Source organism: Leptinotarsa decemlineata, unplaced genomic scaffold, assembly GCF_025532065.1.
Source record: "Leptinotarsa decemlineata unplaced genomic scaffold, Ldec_3_MD MMD2_tig00000199_RagTag_RagTag, whole genome shotgun sequence".
Lineage (NCBI taxonomy): Eukaryota > Metazoa > Arthropoda > Insecta > Coleoptera > Chrysomelidae > Leptinotarsa > Leptinotarsa decemlineata.
In genome coordinates, this window is record NW_027412544.1 from 9,815,527 (window position 1) to 9,836,532 (window position 21,006).

Genomic DNA, 21,006 nt, shown 5'->3' on the forward strand with positions numbered 1-21,006 from the left:
GTCTACGTGTAAAAAATTTAGATTCTGTGAAAAGTGTTTCAGACGGATAGGTATAATCTCTATTGAAAATAATTTCAATGAGAAATTTTTGACTGACATTGATAACTCTGAAATGATTATCAGTAATACCTCCCCACACAATTATTCCATAGTTGATATGGGACTGTACTAGGCTTAAATATAATGTTTGTAGCTGTGCTATGTCAAACATCTTTTTGAAAAACTTAAATTTGTTCAGTAGAAACCTTATTTTATTCGCAACATATTCTGCGTGTTTATTCCATCTTACATTTTTATCTATTATTATTATGCATTCATATCCAACGTGATGGGAAGGCAAGTTCGATCTAGTCCTCAGAACATTCCTTCGAATAGGGAACTCAGTAAAATATCAAGGAATTCAGATCCACCTTGCTGGAGATCATAAAAAATCCTCCTTTGACGTACAGATCCAGACTGCTTGTTAAATAGGAGTCCGCCTATAAAAAAAGGAATATATGTTAGTGTATAAAATATAATAGTCGACTAAAACGTTATTCTTGAAAACAATTCAACATAATAAGAACATAATATGAACATCACTATTTGTAATAAATGATACACTTGTAACATCTGTAACTCGTTGACCTGTATAGTGTGCGAGTAGGTACAAGAAATAAAGTCTCAATATCCTCGTTAGTCCTTAGCTCGCACACGTATCGATTTCTGAGGGTTGTCGTTCGTAGGGGTGCGACAGCTGGTTAACGGAAAAACAGATTTTTATTAGAATAACTTAAAAATATGTCCAAGAAGTATAACTTATTTATTATGGTTTCTTGAATATTAATGGAAAAGATTGCCTATGGAATATTATCTACTTAAGGAACATTGAATCCCCCACAAAAAAGTATTTCCATGAATATTGACTTTCCTATTATTGGGTGTATTCATGATTTGGAATGAATCCGTCCAATTAAATGCATTGGGGACTTTGAAGAAATTCCCAATTAATTGAGAATATGATTAAAATAACTCTAGTATTCTTGATCAACAACAATAATATACGATGTAGTAAATACGACGGTTTATTTTCATCATGTGCATGTAAGGTCTAGAAGTTATCTCAAAGGATAAATAACAAGAATTGAAAAGGTACTTTTTGTCGATTATACCAAATAGACAACAATATAAATATATGAGAACATAAATTCAATTCAAATGATATTATTGACTCGTAAAGTTTCCATCATGAAGCTGGTAATATTTATTCTGGTTATCATCGTCTCCATCATGGCTGCTACAGGTAATTTTGTTTCACTTTTCAACATATTATAAAGTACATAGTAACACGAATGTTTACACTTAGCAGATTGTATTGAAATATTATTCATGTACTAACAATTCTTTCAATAATTATACAGATCCATTTGATATTGAACATTTGTTAATAAATATGAATTTACATTTGCTTTTCGAAAATGCACGATTTTTTGAGTACCTATTGCGTGATTTGTACACAACTCAGCAACTTTCAGTTGTTTGAAAAGGTCAAATTAAACCTTTTTTGGAGGCGGGGGTCTGCCTCTAAACATACTCCGAATATTATTCAGAAAAGTGATAGTCTCATGCATGGAGACCCAAACATTACAAGTAAATTTGAAAGTCAGGAACAAGGAACGAAGAATGGTTGGGAGATTGTCCTCTTCAACAAATACTATGGGCAACTAGGATGAGCTAGAATATTATCAGTGTGAAGTTAGCCACGCTTTTCCATCCACAGTTTCTGACGTGCTGAGTGTCGATGTTGGGATAGAGGAGATATTGTAAGCAGTGTTGCCAAGTTTCTCATAAATCTAAGGCTGGTATTTAATTGGGCGATATCATACAAATGAGCCGAACAAATCAAGAAACATTTTCTAAACGTAGATACAAAGAGAACTTGAAATGAAATGTGTCACTGATAATTATTCATAACCGTATTGAGTAAACATAGGAAGCGTATTGACAGTACCGATTTTAACACGCATTATTTTTTTTGAAGATGAATACCTACTTCCTATTCTCTGACAAAACTTCGTATTTTACAAATAACGGCAAGAACTTCGTGAAATTTTGTGGAATACCTTCTAGTGCACTAATAGAGTGAATCATTAAATCAGCGTGACGTGCCGTATCGCCTTGATTACAATATTTTATACTTGGGAAATTAAAAAATCATATTTTTCTATTTACGATGAGGAACCCCATGGAATTTGGTAGAAAACCATTTGCTGATGTGTACTAACAGGGTGACTCCTCAAATTAGCGTCACGTGCTGTACCAACTCTGATACGAATTTTTATTGGTGGGAGAATAAAAAAGTCAGATTTTCCAATCTACGATGAGTACCTCCATGAAATTTTGGGAATGACAATTCGGAGGGGTGTGCTAACAAGGTGTATCATCAAGTTAGCGTGACATGCCGTACGGACTACCATACGAATTTTTATTGTTTGAAAAATAAAAAATTCCTATTTTCCAATCTACGATGAGTACCGCCTTAAAATTTTGTGACAGACCATATAGAGGGGTGTGCTAACAGGGTGAATCATCAAATCAGCGTGACATACCGTACGGACTGCGATACGAATTTTTATTATTCGAAAAATAAAAAATTCGTATTTTCCAATCTACGATGAGTACCCCCATGAAATTTCGTGACAGACCAATAAGAGGTGTGTGCTAACAGGGTGGATCATCAAATCAGCGTGACTTGCCGTACGGACTACCATACGAATTTTTATTATTTGAAAAATAAAAAATTCCTATTTTCCAATCTACGATGAGTACCCCCATAAAATTCTGTGATAAACCATATAGAGGGGTGTGCTAACAGGGTGAATCATCAAGTTAGCGTGTCATGCCGTACGGACTACCATACGAATTTTTATTGTTTGAAAAATAAAAAATTCCTATTTTGCAATCTACGATGAGTACCCCCATAAAATTTTGTGACAGACCATATAGAGGGGTGTGCTAACAGGGTGAATCATCAAATCAGCGTGACATACCGTACGCACTGCGATACGAATTTAAATACCAGCCTTAGATTTATGAGAAACTTGGCAACACTGCTTACAATATCTCCTCTATCCCAACATCGACAGTCAGCACGTCAGAAACTGTGGATGGAAAAGCGTGGCTAACTTCACACTAATTAGAATATTATGTTTCATAATCATGGTGTGAAATACACGATTAGTTGCTCTCCTTTGATATTCAGCTGAATACAATCCGAACTGAATTTTTGAAAAATTCATTTATTTAGAGAATGGCGTCCTTGTGGAATGAATTTCCCAAGACCGTTTCCCAACCAATATCACTGTCTAAAGACTGGTTAGATTCCCTATCAAACAATGAAAAAGATCTGTATCATTATCATTGATTTCTCTATCAAATATTTACCTGGGGCTGAAATTATTATATATTTTCATTTTTACAGGTTTTCCAGACCAATCTAGGCAAGAAAGATCACTGTGTTCCCCTTCAGCATGTAGCTCAAAATGTTTTCCATTTGGAGGATATTGCGACATATCAATCTGTTACTGTCAGCTTCATTTGTGAAATTATCAAGAACTATTTCATTCGTATTGATGCAATCATCATTGCATTTCATATATTATTTCATAAAATTTCATTTTGCACTGTAATTACTATGCTATTGGAATCAAATTCCGAATAAAACATTTTTGTAGTAGTATTCCTATAAGGTTCAAACAGGTGATGGTTAGATTTATTTCATTTTTTCGATAACAATATTCATACATGAATTCAATTCATTATAACGTTGCAATTAACAGTTCAAATATAACTCAAAACGCTCAAAGGTGCTAACACGTTTCCACCTTTTTATAAAAGATAATGTATGCATCTCCACTCACAAGTGATTTTGGTGAAATTGGTGACACATGTGAATCATTGTATTCGTGCCACGTGTCAGTATAGAGATGTCTGCAGAATGCTGTATAATATCCGCTGTAGGTAGACCTACTGTGATTCGAAAGTGCATGTAGATTATAACGACAAGAAGTTACATTGTTTGCTGCATAGTTGTTCATATCTGATCCATCTAGTGAAAAATTTGATGGCAAAATTTAACTTGCCTTAAATATTTCTGTTAGAGAGAATATTTTAAAATAAATGACTAAAATACGGGGAAAATTATGGATTGATATAGACTTTATGCATTTTCTCCTTTCCTTGCAACTCGAACACATTGGTTTTTCATGTCCATACAAAGTTTTCTCTCTTGTGAAGAAATCCAAGCATTGTGATAAACTCAATTGACCAGTTCTTTGTGGTATGGGAAGTGACAAATTCCAAAAAGGATCGAAGGTTACAGATGAGTGTCCACAGTGTGTGCACTTCATCGTGGATTTTAATTGACCAACGGAATTATCTATAATCTTTGAGGTATATGTACTCAAATAAATCAGCCACGACTCTTGTGCTTTTCCGCTGTCGCTCAATATTTCGTTGATCTCCATTAAAGTCAGTTTAGGTTTCCCATCGAATCTATTAATGTCATCATGTGAACCTTATAAAAGATGATGACGGAACTCCAGGGCGTTTTGATGCGCATGACCCATGAATCGAGGGACAAAACTCTGAATCTGACTTTTTAAGGAGACTGTGTTCACTGTTCTATCAGATGAATCTTCTGATCAGAATTCCTTGATAGCTTCTGAAAAAGCATTGATTGAAGCACCCTCCATACTAGAAATATTACTATTGATTTCTTTCACGTACCCATCCTTTTTCAATCATTCCACTAACCATCTCATATTTGATAAACATTGGATTACACTGTTCATGAAAGAGGTGTTGCCAATATTTTCCAACCCATTAAGCCCAAGGGTTTTGACTGGGAAAAGTATCACTGATTTAATTGTGTTGTAGCTGTTAATGATACGTTCACCACTGCTGTTTTCTTTCTAGTAGACGTAGCGGCAAAGAGTAAAGCTGCAACTGTATCTACGCAGGTGAAGTCCCAAACCAGAGGTTTCCCAAATTTTCAAGGAATTAGACTCATCCCGTCTGTACGCTTTCCATCATCTCGACTAACACCTAGGGGTTCAAGAACTGAAGGAACCTCTGTGGTGGCTAGAGCTCTTTTTATGAGATCATTAATGAAATGACGTCTTGAAAATCTGCCAGAACTAAATTCACAACTTAGGCCATGGTAACCATTTTCTTCTAAAGTGGATCCACATCTGGATTTATGACAAACAAAAATTGAAGAACCTAACCGAAGACACTCAAAGAAGCCCCGAGAAGATCATTCAGCCAGGCACCAGATTCTTTGGAAATAACAGTTTAAGTCTAGCCATTTGAATATCGTTATTTCTTTTTGTGGAAGTATTTGTCATCAATACAAAAAAAGAAGTCAAAAGATCCCTAACTGAATGAAGCCCTGAGAAAATCCAAGAGAGACTCATGCAGGAAGCAATGTGTGGAATTCGAACAGACCCAGGTATGCGTCAGACTGTAGAGTATACATTCAAAAGAACCTCAAGTCTTGAATAATAACCTGAGAACTAATACCAAGGAATACACCCGATAAGAAAGCTTCTCTGGGTGTATTTCTCGGTTAAGATATCTCAAAACCAATACCGTAGTCTTTGACGAATTTAGAACTGGATATACTGGACATACACAAATGAGCGTCCAGGAAAATTGAATAATGGCAAAGAGAGTGGTAGATTTGGAAAAGATCAACAAATAGGCTGTAAGTTCATTTTAAACACATGATTCACTGGGATCAGATGATGCCATCCAGCAATGCTGGAAAAAGATGGAAAAAAACGTAATTGGCCCTTGAGGCTGCAGTTTTTTTCGGAGACGGAAATAATGAACAAGCCAGACAAACAGTCTCAGGAAGCGGAACAAAAAATAGTCGTCATTGCATCAACCTCAGTTGTTGCTATCTTCATGCTCATAGAAGTGCAGAAATTAAAAATTCAACGGAGTTCAATTTTCTAAGTGAATTCTCTTCTTTTCCAATGAACAGCCTTGTATGTGATTTTTTTAAAGACTCCGAAAATATGCATATTGCAGACACGTATTATGTATCGACACGTGTTTTTGCTCATTTGATGTCATCAGTAGATAAAAATAACCAAGTGCAAGGTTAAGCAATACTTGGTTGCAGGTTGTAGAAAACAACCCAAATACACGGATTTATCAACAGAAACCAGTCGCACTTGGTAGTTCCAGTCAGATCGCCACAGAATAGAGGCTACATATAATACAGATGATGGTTCAGTGAGTATATTTGATTATAATCAAACACAGCTTGCTTGATATTTCGTGATATGAGATAATAAAATTTCATAGCATATTCACGTTATTGGAATAATCCTGCCAGGAGAATTAAGGTTTTGTATCCAAATCGAATGGATATATGAGCCCTCTTGCTTTAGAATGCCTTATGACGGTAATGCGGGGATTTGCCCTGTTGGACTATCTTTCCCTAGATACTCCTGGGGACGCCTATGAATCAGAAAGTAATCAATGAATCTGATCATGAGTTCACGGAGGAGATGGACGTCAACTAACTGACTCCAACTGTCTTGCTTAAAACATCTAATCAAGAGAAAACACTTCTCCTAATCTTCTTCTTCTTTTCTTTTTCATGGTCTTTGCTTCCCCTCGGCGCAGTAGACCAGATACTTCTCTTAATCTTGGTTCTGTCAACGAGACTAGGAGGCTAGGTGGTGCAGCCAGGAGGCGACTTATCCTTTGGGCAGGATATTCATCCAAACCAGAAGCCAACAAGCCCTGCATCTCTAAACCTAATGTATCGTCATATAAATATCTGTTCCGGCCATTGAGGTGAGAATCTAGCATCTTAGATATCAGTTCACTATTATGACTGTCGTAGAGGATACTTCAAAAGATGGTCCTCAGATGCGTGTCCAGAGTTGTTCATTCAGACATGGATAGTTAGAGGTTACCTGGGAGGAACAGGAGAACAATTACGAAAAAGCGTATGTCTGCTATGCGTCGTGTGGCATTCCAAGCCACACATTTGTTCACCTATTTAACGAAGGTACTCGCAGACTAATCATCGATTAATTTCTCACTGGAGTAAGTAAAATGTACCATGGTATGGAGTGGACGGAAATTCAGGCCCTGCTGACAGAGCACATACTATGTTCCTGCCCTGCCGCAGAACTAATCACATTTTCAGGATTTGGCAGACTTCCACTTTTGCAAGCTGACCTGAAAAATCACTTACCAAATCAAGTAATCGTTGTGAATCTGGATTCATTTAGTCAAGTTTGAATAGGTGTGAGCCGCAATAATTTGTCTCGGATTGCACTGAAGGGTCGAATAGCACCGCTCAGTTTGGCCTTAGTATCAATTGGAATAACAAAGGCAGCTTCTTCAAAAATTGAAACAATGTTTCGAACTAAAAAGTTGTACACACCTCAGCAACTTGCGATGCTTCATAAAACTCAGGTAGACCTTCTATGGAATTTTGCTTAGATATATAGAGTTTCACCGATATGCATACACCGAGGCAGCTAAATTCTAATTAGGAAAGAGCCATCCGCCTGATTTGATCACAAGCAACCTTGGTAGCCTAAATAAAAGGTGGGTTAGTTACTTATCTCTTTTCTGTAGATATTTCGACTAGCGGAATATGTCGAAAGTAATAAAAAACTACAGCTGCCGATTACTTCAAAATTTAGTTCCCTGGTATTAGTCAAAAAGGTAGTTGTGTTCCAGCAGGCATTTGCCAGATTCCACTATGTATGGACAATAAGAGAGGTGAATATTTATTTTCCAATATATCTGAGAACTGTTACTATCATATTTTTATCGATATAGCCCAAAATAAACTATAAAATGAAATACTCCAAATCATCAAAATTTTGTTTAGGCATGGGAAAAACAAGAAGTTCAACCATACAGTCATCACGGAGTAGGGATAAACACGAAGCCGATCTCCTGTCTCTCTAACACAATAAGCCTTATCTCACTCCCTACACAGTTTTTGTCACTATTATTGTTTATCCATCGATGGTAAAAACTATTTATTATCTAACAGAGTTTTTGAATTCAATGAATTATCCAGGCATGCCACCACATAATTTACAACTTACAACTCCGTTATTTGAATCCACTACGGCTGTGTAACGGCACACGATTAGTCATTAAAAAGTAGCCTTGACGGTTGACTCAAAGATAGAATCAGTTCACATCAAAGTGATAGTGATTACATCTTGAGAGATGTGCTCTCAGTAGTCTTGTTTTCAAAGAAGGTCATAAAATGGACTTTAATTCAACTGAAATCTTATCGATTGAAAGAAATACATCTGAAGGGTTGTTTTTGGAAATGTCATTTATTTTACAATCAAATAATTGCCGTAATAGAAGAGCAAACATTGATCACCTCAGTGAAATCTATGTCTTCCTACCAGATATTGATAAAAATTCACACTATTTTCTAACCAACCAGAAATAATTCTGGATTTTTATAATTATAATTCATAACATTTTTTAATATTTTGAAGCAAAGTTATAACCTTCCTATGGCAGGGTTTTACTTTCAATTAATGACACTTCTTCATTAGCTTTTGAATCAAAACTAATAAGGGTGTTGTCAATTAATTAATTTCAATTTGATGCAATTGATATTATATTTTCTCATTGATTTGCTTATATAACAGCAGATGTCTCTGATCATACTTGCGCCATTTGTTTCATAGTTTTAACATAGACAAAAAAAACACACATTTTTCAAACTGAATCAGATGACAGTGTCAATTGTTGGTTTTGTAGCTCTTCCTGAAAGGTGATAAATTGTATCGAAATATTGGAATAACTTGTGTTATTTGTTATCATCAGAGAAACTACAAGAGTAAATATATATGTATTTACATTTTGCTTGAGTTTTGATAAAACTACCTACATTGTACACGAGGTTGTATGCAAGTGGTGGACAAGTCATAAAATATATGCACAACAAAACATTTTGGTAAAGTTGTAGTTTTTGGAATTACTATGGATCTTCATCAAGTAACGTCCGAATCAATCAGAAAAATAATATTACTATAAAAACGCTATTTGAAATAAGTTATTAATGTTGAAATTTAATACGACGCAGTAACAGAATGACGATGATATTCGGATATTGAAATTGATGGACACTTTTTTCTTACATTAAGGTCAAAATTCAACAGTGAGGCAACACAAAAATAAGTTTCATAGAACACTAAGTTGAAATGTATCATAAAACATCCAATGGAAAAGAAATTGACAGGTGTCCTCTTATTTGATCGAAGATTTTTTGGAATATTATAATTTTCTGAATTTCACAATATAAAATAACACTTGGAATTTAAATAATATCGAAGCTAACATTAAAATATATATTAGAAAAGTTTTGGAAGTTTTTAAGTTCAACAGGTAGAAATACATTTCACTTGAAAAGTCGATATCAGTTTATCAGTTTTTCTATCAAAGCATGAAGGTGATTGTGAGATTAAGGTCATCTCTAAAAATAGTCTTTTGTGATTGTTATGTTCAGTTGCTAGTATTTTTGTAGAATTCCATACAATGACCTTGTTTATTTACGTGATAACTTGAAGCACATCATTCTGGTATTAATATACAATCACTTTTATAAGATGTTATTCTATCTTTTAATCATCTTGTTGTTCGTCCAATATATTCTCCATCGCAATTGGAGCATGATATATAATGAACTGAGTCTGAACATTGAAGTTTTGTGGTTTTATCTTTCGTTTTGAAAAAGATAGATCCGATAGTTGAAACTGTTTGATTTGCAATTTCAATATTCTCAAAAGGTTTGAAAATTTTGACCAATATAGACGTAATTTCTGTAACATAAATGAGAGAGGTGTAAAAGTATTATTATTATTATTATTTTGGTTCAAATCCACTTGTTCATCAGTATTCAATTGAGATGAGTTATTATTATTATGTGAATCATTATAATTGTATGAAAAACTGAATAAAATCTTTCTTGATAATGTTGGTGAACCTAGTTCTACAAAATTCTTATCCTCTCGAGGAGTTGATTATATATTTACGAGGTACTTTATGGTTTTTGCAACGTCGATTTCAGTATAAATGTGATAGAAAAACAATTACATTCAGTTCAAACGACCATGTTGTCCTCCTTATTTTCTGCATCCTAGTTGTTACAGGGATGCTTCTTATTTTGTGGCTCTTGTCCCAAACTGTATATTGGCCAAACAGAAAGAACATTTTCCCAAAGAATTAAAGAGCATAGAAGTAGTTTTGTGAATAAAAAGACCAATTCCACATTTGCAAACCACCTTTTAGCAGAAAGACATGAGTTCAATCATGAATACGATGTGTTACATTTAGAAGGGAAGAGTTTGAAACTTAATCTTCTAGAATGTTTAGAAATCAATAGATTCAGGAATTCGGGTAATTTACTGAATGATCAATTGGAATTGAATAACTCTGCGTTACTGAATATTTTTTCAAATGTGGAAAATGGAACATAAGCTCAGGTAATTTAATTCGTTACAAATTCAGGTAAAAAGTCAGGTACTTGAAATTAAGGTACTTCAAATTGTAGAATAAGGTATATATATACTTGAATATCATTGAATGTGTAGAATTAGTTATTAAGACACGCCCGAGGAAGCCATTGTATGGCGAAACACGTGTTGCGTTTTTGTAAAACTGTCTAGTGAAAATCACACAATAAAGTGTTTTTAGAATATGTTAGTTATGGATTTTCATCATAGAATAGATACTACAGATATTTTCACTCGATTGAATTTTTTGGGCAGAGTGCTTTTCGAATATATTGAATTGTTTGGGTTTATACCGGGTGTTTTAGAAGTCATAGTGGAATTTATTTTCTAAAAATGGGTTCGAACAATCTTTCATTTTGAGCCATAAATGTTGTCTATCAATAATATATATTCGAACTTCGATTCAAGATGATCAAAAAACTTCTCTAATCCTATTATTCATGTCTCGTGTGTCGTTGGTTTCTCTCGATACACCTCTCCTTCGACATACGTTTTCATAGATAGAGATAGGTGAATGACTCCATTTTTTCCAATCCATTTTTTTCTGCCACCTGTTCAAAAACCTCCTTATGGGTGTGGGAAGGACCATCATAATGGTAATATGCCATAATGGACCTATGCCTTGTGTCAATCGGTACATCTTCCAACAAAATTGATGAATTATTTCCTAGGAAATCACTTACAAATTCCTCCATTCAGAGGCCCATCAAAGAAATATGCTCCAGTGTATTATTATGTCTATTTACTTTGACATATCCGGATGTGAACTCGTCAGAAAACAAAAAATATTTCAAAATATTCGGTTATTCGCTAATTGAATTCAATGAATGTTCACAATACCAAACTACGGTATCATAATCCTTTTCATATGGCTTTTGATGTAATAAAATTCGGTATAGGAATAAACTTTATTTCTGATCAACTTTCTGTCCACGATAGTAAATCTCTGGCAATTTCCCTCGTACCTACATGAGGATTTTCAACAGTTGAAAGCATCATCGCTCATTAATTTTTTTCATTATTTGAAATTGCATTTACTAATTGCCTTTTCTAATGCTTGGCACCATGGACAGGAAATACAGGCCGAGTAACCGGACTCAGCAATATTCCTGGTGAGGTAATAGCATGCCGCCCTGGGGTGAAACCCAGAGCATGTCTGGTGATCAAGAAAGGTATTATTAATTTTTTGCTTACAGGCTTCTTCACCCAAGACGTGGTAGCCATCCAAATTTCCCTATCAGGCAAGAAGGGTAAGATGAATATCATCGCCTGCTCCGCCTACTTTCCAGGAGATTCGGATACCGTACCTCCTCATGCTGTTAGACGACTAATCAACTACAGCCGAAAAAACAAACTACAAATCCTAATGGGATGTGACGCCAATTCACACCATACAGCGTGGGGCAGCACGAATATAAACCTTAGAGGTGCATTACTCTTTGATTATATACCATGGGAAGGGCTGTATGTAATTAATGAGGGCTCGGTACCAACTTTTGTCACTAGTAATAGGCAAAAGGTATCAGACTTAACCATCAGCTCACATTCTCTGAGCACCAAGATACACCATTGGTTAGTATCTTCTGAACCTTCTTGTTCAGACCATAGATATATTCTTTTCAATATTGAAATAGGTCTAAGACCAGTAGTGGAATATCGTGACTCGAAATCTACTGATTGGAGTGTAATGATATGGATACAGTAGCGACGAAATTCCGCGAAGCAGTAATTTCATCCTATCATGAGAACTGTCCACTAAGGGTTAAAAACGATAACAATAATATTTTTTTTGATGGGCCTAGGAAAGAAAAGAAAAGAAGTTCGACGATTATTCAATCGAGCTAAAGAGTCAGGTAACTGGGAGCTTTATAAAACTACTCTAACGACATACAAGGAAATTAAAAAGGCAAAACGGGAGTCTTGGATCACAAGATTCCCTCTAGAGAGCCGACTGCTGAAATTGGGTCGCTTAAACGACCCGATGGAACATTCACGACCTCTAATAAAGGAACGTTAGAGCTTTTGATAGAAAGTCACTTTCCTGGAAATGTGACTCTTGATAACACCAGAGCTCCCATCTTCGAGGGCGCTAAACGCCCAAAAAGAACGATAAGGAAGTCGCAAAGAAGGTTATCACAACACCGGCAGTTGAATCGCCTATCAAGTCGATTCAGCACTTCAAATCTCCTGGAGAGGATGGTACCCTCAATCGGTACGACCAATCAGCCTTACATCCTTCCTGTTGAAAGGACTTGTGGAGATACTGGACGGACACATCAGGAAGGTAGCATTATATGCATCTCCCTGAATAACCACCAGTATGCTTATCAAACCACCAAATCGACAGATTTAGCATTATATTATTTTGTTGAAAAAGTTTCCCAATCCCTTGACACCAAGGAGATTGCTGTTACTGTATTTCTTGATATTGAAGGAGCATTTGACAATGCACTATCTTAATCTATACTACGACTCTTCAAGGCGAGGCCATTAGGTTCGAAGTCACCAGAGGCTACCCACAAGGTGGGGTACTATCTCCCCTTCTGTGATCGCTCCTGATGGATAGTCTGCTTGATGCCTTCGAAAGAGGAAAAGTTGATCTGCAGATGACCTTGTCATCCTGGCAAGGTCCACGTCGGGAAGGCAGCTTGTAATATTCTCCAAAGCACGTTGGACGATGTTCACAGTGGGTACCTGAGGGGGCAGATGTCTGTCAATCTCAGCAGAACTGTGTTGATCCCCTTCACCAAGAGGAGACAATTGGACGATCTAACGCCACTTGCCCTCAATGGTGAGGTCATTCCATTTGGAACGGAGGTGGCATTGTGTTTGATAAAAGACTCACATGGAACGCTCACTTGGATAAAGTTTTACACAAAGCCGTACTGTCTCTATGGACATGTCGAAGGATTTGTGAAAAAACTTGGAGTTTAGGTTCCAAACAAATCCATTGGATTCATGTGATGATTGTCAGACCAATGATCACTTATGGTGCATTGCCCGGTGGCCGAAGGCTTTACAGAAAACAGCATATGTGAAGCTCTCTGACTTAGAGAGACAGGTTTGTCTGACTATCAGTGGTGCCATCAGTACCACACCGTGAGCGGCCATTGAGATCCTTTCAGGTCTACCTCGTCTTCACATTCTTCTGCCAATTGCACAAATCTATTTAATGCCGAGTGCAACAGATTGTTGGTTGACACTGGAAGTCACAGCATTCTGGAAATGACCTCTGACTTTATGCCTCCAACTGTCAACTACGAACTGCCTTATAAAGTACTTTTCACGATTAGAGAGGATTGGATCCTCCGGGAAAAGGAAATATTAAGAGCAGATAGTTCTTGGTTCACAGATGGATCAAAAACACCTTCCGGTTCTGGTGCAGGTGTTTTTAGTCGCAGACCCAGGACAGAGATATTTACCTGACTGAGAACTTATGCGACTGTATTTCAAGCGAAAATTTACGCTTTTGAATTGTGTGCGGAGAGTTTGGATAAATCCAACCTCATACACAAGTCAATAAAAATATTCGCGGGCAGTCAAGCGGCGTTGGAAGCTCTTGGCTCCTACCGCGCAACGTCTAAATTGGTAGAAACGATTCTTCTCGATATGCAGACCTAACAGATTGTCTCTGGTCTGGATTCCTGGCCATACTGACCTGGAAGGCAATGAAGCTGCTGACTTTCTTGCAAAGAAGGGTGCTGCAAGCAGCTTCATTGGACCAGAACCTGTGATTAGCATCGCTCTAGGCTTTGCCAAACAAACATTGAACATCTGGATGGCAAGAATATTTTTGGACTTCTGGCAGAATATTCCAGGATTGGCTCATTTCAATGCGTTTATTCATCCTTCGAAGCTTGATACCAAACAGTTGTTGGACTACAGTAGGGCTGAACTACGATGTCTAACAGGCCTTCTTACAGGTCACTGTCATTTGAATCATCATATGCAGAGACTTGGACTGTCGGAAGACAGTGTGTGTCGCCTCTGTTAGAAAAAATGATGAAACAGCAGAGCATATACTTTTTAGAATTTGGCAGAGCCGTACTCTTACCATCTGACCTGAAAGACCACTCACCATACAAACTAATCAGCTTCGTTAAGAAGCTGGGTCTATTTGGTCGAGTGTAAATTTGTGTGAGCCACAATAAACTCTTGTGGGTTGCGGTGGAGCGTCGAATAGACCCACTCACTTCAGACCTAACCTAACCTATATATTCTATAGCTTAGTGAACAATTTCTGTCACAGTCACCCAAAATGTGGATCATATTCATCATTTCTTCGGTAGACAATTTCCTTTCGAAGAAAAAAAATAGTAGGATTCAATTATAAATTGTCCTGCTCAATAATTAAATGTCTAGTTTGTCGACAGTTCCTATGACATGCAAATGTTCCAAGGGTGATTTGATATAAATAAAACGATCTACATTTCGAATAGATGTTTCATGAGCTGCTCTCAGCAAGTGGAATAATATGCAGTATCATATCGTGATATCTCATTTTTCGACATGAATTTTACTTCAACTCTCGAACCAATCGGTATGAATACAAATAACCCTTCATTGTTGAGGAGCACTCTGCCCAAAAAATTTAATCGAGTGAAAATATCTGGAATATTCTATTTAAAAAAACATCGAGTTTTGCCTGGCACACATTCATCGATCACACTGTATATTTGTAATAATTATTTAAACATAGCTTTCATCAACTTTTTCTTGCAACATTTTGTGTATCTCTAATAGGAAAGCAGCTATCATCCATCCACCTATCGTTGATACACTCTGTATATTCTTCAGAAACTCTTATTGATTCTGATACGTGGTTTGTCTTCAGCAAGTTATATAATTGATGAACCCGCAAATTAGAAAAAATATCCCGACTACAATTTTTTTAGATGTTTAATATTTTTTCTCAACATAAGTTTAAGCGATATTTTATGAATTTTCTACATAATTCGCAAATTTCAAAACACTTTTGGAGGGATAAATTAAATTAACCTTGTTCTCAACCCATATTAAATCACAAGTTGGTTTCATTAGAAAACAAGCTATCAATTTCAAGAGACTTTTTACTACAAATCTCGCTATATAAATGATTTGCTTGCCAACTTCAGACAAATTGGCGAGTACGGTCCATACTATTCTTTTACTTTTCATAGCTTCGCACGTAAACATATGAATATTTTATTAACCTACCTATGAAATGTCACACCGAAAAAAGATTCATTTCTGTTTGCACTAGCATAAAAATACACTAAAACAAAATACTGAACCATTTCGATTTAGAAAACTGAACGTTAAATGCCTTCTCAAAAGAAGTGAATTCTACTAATACTGATTCACGAGTAATATGCTTCGATTTATCATACCATAAGTTTACCATATTTCAGTCGTCACTCAGCGATTTGAGTGCTTATTCCCTTGGTTTCTATTTCCATGTGTGGCATATACCTATTTTTCAAGACAAAGGGTTTCTTTCAGTTTTTTGTGTAATTAATCTTCCATAATCTAAAACATAAATAAGGCTTTTTATATACATTTTCACTATTTTTCACCTATAACAGGAACACATTCACTTGCTTTTTCAACCGTACTCTCGAGTTTTGCTGGTGTCAGAAGTGATCTCAATATTAATAGTAGTTCTGAAAGTTTTTCTTCTCATACATCATCTTTAACCGATTCTTCGATACAAACCCAACAATATGTAATGTTCGGTTCGTGATGATTGTGTAATATGTGGGTTACAGTTTTTACCAATTTCATCAGGAGCTGCAAAAACCATTGACTCCTCGACAAAAAATGTCTTTCGAAAAATACAGTAGAATCAATATCAATGTTTTCATTCCAAAAATGAAATCGATACGTGATTTGAAGAATTTTGGCGAAAACATTATTTGCTTCAGAAAACAGCCCCAAAGAATCAGTTGAACAAAATGAAAGGTGACGTCACCAGATGTATTGAATGGAAATTCGGCTAGGAATCGCACCAGTTCAATTTTTGTATAATTGTTGTTTTTTATTTGTATTTTATTTTACTGTTATTTCATTTCAGGGTTTTTTTGCTTGATATAATTGTTATTTTCAGCAATTCTTTTCAATTTTACATTTGTATTGGTTTTTCAGGGATTTCATTTTATATAATACTAGTACTATGTTGCTGTATCGCTGCTGTTCCAATGTTTTGACAGAATTAGAATCAACGAACTTAGGCGTGCGCAGCGTTACAGAACAGTGCTTTCAAAAAATTTTTCTACAGCGCCATCTAGTGGCGAGTTACAGAAAAATTGATTGACTAAAAACCTTTGTTTGAAGGTGGTTGACAATGTTTCGTAGTGTATTTCATCAGTTCGGACTTCCATTGTCTAATATAATATAAACTGATTTGAAAACCCTGAAATAAATTGAAAAATTAAAAATATTAACCGAGAATAATGATTTTAATAAACAAAAAACTGAAATTACAATGAAATAACATACAAGCAATAACCTAACAAATAAAAAATTGAAATAGTAATGAAAGCTGAAAGATGAAAATTTAAAAAATATTATTAACAAAAAATGAGTAATAAAAATTAAAAGATTTCAAGCCAAGTTATTTCACGACGTTCTGATTGTTAGTATCCACAATCGTCTTCGGGTGATAACTGGGGTGTTTGGTTGTTGCTTGTTATCTACATCTAACATGACCACGTAGGCAGCTATAGCTACCTGCATGACATCCGGGTCCAGTATATATACCGGGTGTCCCACATTTTATGTGGGACACATGAGAGCTATATTTTGATATAATTTTTAAATATACAGGGTGTTTGGTGTAGGTGCTACAGACCAAAATTCCATTTTTTAAAATGTAACGCCCTGTATATCATTACATATTCAGATGCTACGTTAAATTCTGATATCATTTCATGTTTGGTTTTTGAAATTCGGTTACGGCGTTGTTGAGTTATTGCTTAAAATGTAAAGTCTTGAGAACGACTATTATTTTTTTTATATCTCATACAATTATTCTGTCTGCATCAGATCACATGAAAATTAGTCAAAATTTTGGGTGTTCGAAGTGATGATTTCAATTTTGAGTTGTGGAATTCAGTCAGGAATCATTTTGAATATGAAACAATTGCGAAATTGAAAGAGGTGTATTCGAAAACAAATCTTTAATTAATAACAATGTAAATAATATAACTTGATAAATCATTTCATAAGAATGGTAGGTACCTAGAAATAATTCATAAAAATTGTTCAAAGTGATGCCCATTAGATATTATACAGGCTTCGAAACGTCGAATCACTTCTCTCGTACAAGTCGCTCTTATAATATCAGGCGTAATATCACTGCACGCTAGTCGAATTTTCATTTTCAGATCATCCACATTCAAAGGGGGAGTAGTGAAAACAATATCTTTTAAATAACCCCATAGGAAAAAATCAAGCGGTGATAAATCTGGGGAACGAGCCGGCCACCGAATTGGACCCTTATTACCAATCCATCTATTTGGGTACGTTCTATCCAGATATTCAGTAACAACCTGTGAATTGTGAGGAGGAGCACCATCTTGTTGCCACCAAATTCCTTGTCGTTCTGCTATGGGAATATCTTCCATCAACTGGATCAAATCATTTTCTAGAAAATGTAAATATCGCAATCCATTGAGATTTTCATTGAAATGGCCTACGATGCGGCCATTGAACAATCCACACCATACATTAATACCCCAAGTAGTTTGAAAATTACTTTCGCGGACCCAGTGGGGATTTTCTTGAGACTGTTATGTCGATTCACAACTCCATTATTGTGGAATCGCGATTCATCGCTCCACAAAATTTGACTGAATATGTTAGGACTTTCATGTAATATTACCTGAATACAAGCAATGAATTCAAGTCGTCGTTCAAAGTCCGTGGGTTTCAAACCTTGTACCAACTGAATTTTGAATGGGTGGTATTTATTTTCTTTCAGAATTCTCTGTACATTAGATTTACTCACACCGACTTCTTCTGCAAGAGTACGGATAGAAACATGTGGATGAATAATAATATAAGCCAACACATTGATCTCTAAATCTTCAGTTCTAACAGATCTCGTATGATGACGATGCTTTATAGTAGAAGGAAATGACCCAGTTCGCAATTTTTCTACAACTCTCGAAAAAGTCATTCGTGACGGAATGGGTCTGTCTGGAAAACGTTCTTGGTATAGACGTTGTGCTTGACGGCAGTTTTTCTGACATTCCCCAAAAATTAATAACATATCAATGCAATCACTTGGACTAAACGCGAAAGGCATACTGGAGTTTTCGCACAAAGAACACAGTTACTGTTTTGCAAAGAATCACTGAATCTAACTGATAAGTAGATACAATTCAACAACATTTGTTACTATGGCATCAACAAGCATAAGCTACTTGATGAAATTGTGCAATATAAAGCAATTCACCCTCAAGTTAGTCACATTCTCAAGAATTTCAATATTATATTCAACTGATATCGATATCGTATCGTAGAGGTGAGAATAATGGTTTGTATTCAGTAGTAGTCTAGTTCAATTTAATAAAAGATATAGACTGGATTCGTGTACGAGTAAATAAGTTTTTTTGAAACTTTATATTTAAGGAAAAGTGCAATAACTCAACAACGCCGTAACCGAATTTCAAAAACCAAATATGAAATGATATCAGAATTTAACGTAGCATCTGAATATGTAATGATATACAGGGCGTTCTATTTTAAAAAATTGAATTTTGGCCTGTAGCACCTACACCAAACACCCTGTATATTTAAAAATTATATCAAAATATAGCTCTCATGAACTCCTAAAACTTTTGTATGAAAAATTTTTGTGTATCTCCTTCAACAAACCAGATATTGCCTGTCACATAAAATGTGGGACACCCGGTATAAACGCAACTATTTTAATAGCTGCGTAAACGCAACTATTTTAATAGCTGCGTAAACGCAACTATTTTCATCAAGTACTTCCTTGATTTTTTCTCATTTTGTCTTCAATCGAGAACCGCCTGCCCGGTACTGACGATGCCCAATAGGCTGAAACAGCTGTCTACCGGTGGCTTTTAAATTGAAATCAATATGGGAATGATCAAAAAGTACTTTTATTTTTTGATTTTCATGAAACAGAAGTGTGAAAAAATATGTTTGAAGTTTGAACACCAATACTAATCAATATGGAAGTTGAGAATATGAATGCATAATAATATAAAATTGAAAATAAAACTGAAAATATTACAATTGAAAATAGTACAATTGAAACTGTTGCAATCAAGTGATTATTATTTCCAAATCAGCATGGAAGTATTCATTGAGGGAATGAAATGTATTGTCATGTAACAGTTTTTTAACATTTTTTTAAGGAATGTAGGTTTAATAGTATTTAAGAGTTAAGAGTTATAGGTAGATTATTGAATAATTTAGTGGGCATAATCAGAGGGCCGTTTGCTGCTTTCGTATATTTATGGTGGGGAACAATAAAATTATAGTTGGATCTTAACGTATATCCTGTGGCGAACCGAAGATTATCCCTTGATTCGAATTTGTCAAGATAAGTAACTGAATGAAGATTGAATATAAACATAGTAATAGCTCTTCAATATATTCAGTGGAACAATATTATGGAGATTACGAATTACAAAACAATTTTTTGACAGTTCACTCAAAATATAATCAATGTGCTTGTTCCGAGAGAGTTGAGCATCAATGTTCAAACCTAAAAATTTTACAGATGAAGTTTGTTGTATTGACTTTATTTTGACCAGAACACTGCAGTCATTCTCCTTTAGTGAAAAGACGATTGTATTTGTTTCAGAGCTGTTCAGAATGAGACCATTTTGGGAACAATATTTTTGCACATTAGCAACTACTTGATTGACCTGACACGACAATCCCTCATAATCCGAGAACTCCAGAGTGAACGAAGAATCGTCGGCAAATTACACTGTACAATGTTGACGATTACTGTTATTGAGGTCATCTACGAATAAGGGAAAGAGCATAGGTCATAGGACGCTACCCTAGGGAACACCGGTGGGAACGACACAGGTTCTAGAGTGGAAGGTCCCAGCCTCCAGTTTAACCCTCACAGTTTCCGTTCTGCAATCCAGATAAGATCTCAACCAATCCAGAGATGAGCCACAAATTCTTAGACAAAACAGCTTGCTCAAAAGTAAATCGTAATCAACAGTGTCGAAAGCTCGTGACAAGTCGAATAGAACACTTACCGTTTTTTCACCTCTATCAAGATTAGAAATAACTTCATTGACTAAATTCATCGTGATATCCTGAGTTGCCAATTCGGAAGACATTTTGACAGTCTGAGATGATTTTAGACTTCTTGCAAAAAAAAGTAGTTTTCTTTGATAAGTTATCTCGAATATTTTGGAAAATGCGGATAGTAACGCAATTCCTCTGTAATTGGACCTAGTGCTTGTCA

General features: G+C 35.6%; 1 long non-coding RNA gene across 9 annotated transcripts; it reads left to right on the forward strand.

Annotated features, from left to right (window-relative positions):
• Positions 1 to 1,076: 1,076 nt before the first annotated feature.
• Positions 1,077 to 20,397, forward strand: LOC111511710 (uncharacterized). Of its 9 annotated transcripts, none has more exons than XR_012464955.1 (3): positions 1,077 to 1,282; positions 3,461 to 7,617; positions 20,383 to 20,397. It is a non-coding gene; the product is annotated as an uncharacterized lncRNA (long non-coding RNA). The 9 variants fall into 9 exon arrangements; XR_012464956.1 differs by lacking the exon at positions 20,383 to 20,397 and adding an exon at positions 7,907 to 8,911; XR_002722964.2 differs by lacking the exon at positions 20,383 to 20,397 and having other exon boundaries at positions 1,086 to 1,282; positions 3,461 to 6,852; positions 6,902 to 8,911.
• Positions 20,398 to 21,006: the final 609 nt, after the last annotated feature.